General features: G+C 44.6%; 1 protein-coding gene across 1 annotated transcript in view; it reads left to right on the forward strand.

Annotated features, from left to right (window-relative positions):
* Positions 1 to 3,520, forward strand: part of LOC130579308 (arginine-glutamic acid dipeptide repeats protein-like) — a 157,160-nt gene that overhangs the window by 104,696 nt on the left and 48,944 nt on the right. The window lies entirely within an intron of this gene.

The raw sequence follows: 3,520 nt of genomic DNA on the forward strand, positions 1-3,520 counted from the left end.
CACTGGTGTAGGAGAGGCCCAACAATGAGATGCTAATATTGTGTAAATCTCTCTTTGCCAATGGTGTTGTTGTGCCTTCTCAYAGCTCTGCTGCTTGGGAACGTGTCATTATGAGTGACAAACATGACAGCCTAATCCCAGTGCAAGGAAACTCACTCCTAACCAAGATGTCACCCAGACAAATTACTCCCTGTTTTAACTTGCCCTTAGACCAGATTTTCTTGTTCATTAACTACAGACAAGGTTGAAAGCATAAAAAAAAAATTATTTAAATACATGTTAGCGTTTCTCCTTCTGACTGGATTTCCTTGTGGATGRCTCTGAATCAGCAGCTGCTGCCCAGCCCAGGGGAGGTGAGGAGACAACTTGGCCACTCAAATTTTCATCCATCCTTGCTCTGAGGGGAAAAACTTCACCTCTTTATCTGTGAGATGAGGCAGAAAGCCTTTTTGCTTCAGATAAAAAAAGGCCAAAAACGACTGCTGTGATTGATTTTAACATTTGGGGGGAATATGCAAAGTGCTCCCATTTTTTGGGAAGGGTTTTTTAAAGTGCTGCTGTGAGTTTTGCAGGTCATTTGTGAGTTCTTACCCTCTTTATGGAGTGCTGGCCATGCCTGTATTGCCCCTCTGCTGTTCTGTGCTGCATTTTGGGCTCTTTGGCAGCTCCCTGGCAGTGCCCGTGTGGGCAGAGGGGCTGAATCACAAAACCAGGATTTTTAATCTTCAGCATCAGGTAGTTAGATGCTTAAAACACATTAGAACTTGGGGGGAAAGATGGAACTTGGGGGTTTTTTTGGGGGTTTCTTTTGTGGTTTTTTTTTTTTTTTTTTTTTTGGGGTTTTTTTTGTGTTTTTTTTTTTTTTTTTTTTTTTTTTTTTTTGATTTTGTCTGATACCTGAATAATGCCCTAAAGGGCACTTGGGGCTCTTCTCTTGCTGGGTTTTAGGAAATGATTGATAAATACCCAATGATACCCAAATAATGCCCTAAAGGCTCTTCTCTTGCTGGGTTTTAGAAATGGTTGATTAAAATGAAAAGGAGCATTTTCCACTGCCACAGTTGGGCAGGATATCCATAGTTGTGAAGAAATTTTACACTGGAATTTGTCAGCTCTGCTGCTGAAAGAWGGGGCCTGAATTGCATTTTAATGTTCAATTAGTGGGGTTGGAGTTTGTGCCCCCAAAGGTGGAGCTGCTCAAGGCTGTGGTGCCCATTCTGCTCTCATTTCTATGTGTTTTAAATTCTCCCTCTCCTTGGGGTGGGATTTGTCCATGATAATTCATCCTCCCATGGAAAAACCAGCACTGGAATCTGGAGAACTCTGGAATTCCAGTGCTGGACATGGCACAGCCCCATAAAAATGAGTTCTGCCCCAAAAATCCCTTCTACTTCAAATTCCATCCCAACCCACCCCAGGCTTGAAGCAGTTCAGTCAAACTCTGTTGAGATAACAGCAATTTCTCCATGGAGAAAAAAGCTCTGGGATCTCAGTGTCCTTAATGGAGTGCAATTATTTAATATCTTGGTCTGAATTCATCCTCACTGAGCTGGGCCTTTCAAGGGACATCAGAATGGCTGTAATTGCCCAAAGATGCTTTGCTGGAGCAGGAGCTGCCAGATGCAATGGCATTCTGCTCTAAAAAAGGTCACAGGAAAGGGACATTGAAATTAAGTTATAAATTACAATTGAAGAACAATATTTTGATGAGCAAGCCCAGAGATGTCAGAGCTGCAGGATGTAATTCATGGGTTCATTACAGACTGGAGGTGCCTGACAGCTGAGCCATGCCAAAGGAGAATTTATTTGCAGMCAGAAATGGCAGCTCTGCTCAGGGGCTGGAGATCCTTTGGTGGTAAAAATTTTATTTTTTTTTTTTTTTTTTTTTTTTTTTTTTTTTTTTTTTTTTTTTTTTTTTTTTTTGCCTTCCCTGTGCTGTGCCTCTCTTTAACATCAGTACAAAAGAGGCTTTTTTTGGACATGTGCACATTCAGAATTTTCCTTTAATCCTGCCCAGTGATGCAGAAGTTGCTGTATTTTCTGTTTGAAAGTGCATTTGTGGTGGTTCCCTTTGTTGCAGTTTGCACAGATAAAAWGTGACAGCGGTGCCAAATTGGGATGGCAGAATTAATGCTGAAAATGGTGATTCCCTTCTGCCTGGAGAATCACCCCGTGTTCACAGAAATACCTGGAGAAGTTCAAGCACAAGTTAATGAAAGCACAGACAGCCATCATTAACTGCTATTTATGTGTTTGAGTTTTGCCAATAAAGTGCTCAGAGATTTTAAATGACAATAAAATGCAGATTGAAACATGTTAGTTTAACTCCAACACTTAGAGAAAATCTTTTTCCTTTTTGCTGCGTTATCCTACTCCTGGCATTTATAAAACATTTTTTTCTCCTCCCATTGCTAAAAGAAACATTTTTCAGGAGATTCTAAGTGTGTGTCAGGTCTGTTTTCACATGGATTTGCTCTGTCCCACAGCTGTGCTGTTCTGATGGGGTTTGGATTGTTATTAATGTAATAATAACAATTATTACATCCAAAGTTAATGCTCCTRTTTTCTGTTGCTGATTTGGGGCAGCCTGGCCTGCAAATATCCTTTTTTCTGGAGTCTTTCCTGTCAGACCAGGCTGTTCTTTCTGGGCCTGTCTGCTTTATTTATTTTTTTTTTTTGTTTTTTTTTGTGCAGATTGAGCTGCTGGGGCAATGGGGCTGCCAGGGAAAAACACGAGTTGTCCTTGAGGCAAAGCAAAGATGCCCTCGGAGTTACAAAAAACCTTTTTTGGCTGGGGTTTGGGAGGGAGGGAACAGAAACCTCATTCTCTCCAGCACTGTCACAATTCCTGAGTGAGAAATCTCTGCTGGGGCAGCGTTTTCAAGGTGAGCTGGTAAAACAAACGCTGCTTTCTGCTCAGAGATGGATTTGTTCCAGTGCTGGAGTGCAGACAAGGAGCGGGATTAAAGTGTGCCCAGCAGAAAAATCCACGTCTGATTTTGGTGGCTGAGTGGGCAGGGAGCACACAGGAGCCTTGGAGAGGGGGATGTTGAAGTTGTTTGGGTTTTGGGGCAGTTTTGGTGTTGGAGCAGAGCTGGGGAGGGCTGGAACTGCAGGCTCAGCTTAGGAGGGCTCAGCTCAGGGGGGATGGGGTCCCTGTGCCCTCCAGCCATGAAATTTGTCCCTTCCATTTTCCTGGTGTCCCCTCCAGCCCAGGGTCACTCTGTCCGTCCTCCTGGTGTCCCCTCCATCCCTTGGTGTCCCCTCCATCCCTTGGTGTCCCCTCCATACCCCATTGTCCCCTTCATCCCCTGGTCACCCCATCCATCCCAGGGCAGTCCCATCTGGGCAGGGCTGGCTCAGGAGCTGTACCCTCTGTCCCCTCTGTCCCTGGTGACAGCTCTGGTGGCTCTGGTGGCTCTGGTGGTGGCAGCTCCCAGGGCTGCAGGGGCASCAGGAGGGGATGAATTTGGGCAGCTGAAGCCTTTGGTCCCCCTGTGGCAGTGCAGGTGATGGATGG

The sequence above is a fragment of the Malurus melanocephalus genome, unplaced genomic scaffold (genome assembly GCF_030028575.1).
Source record: "Malurus melanocephalus ecotype Western Australia unplaced genomic scaffold, MMel_1.1 scaffold_266, whole genome shotgun sequence".
In the NCBI taxonomy this organism is placed as follows: domain Eukaryota; kingdom Metazoa; phylum Chordata; class Aves; order Passeriformes; family Maluridae; genus Malurus; species Malurus melanocephalus.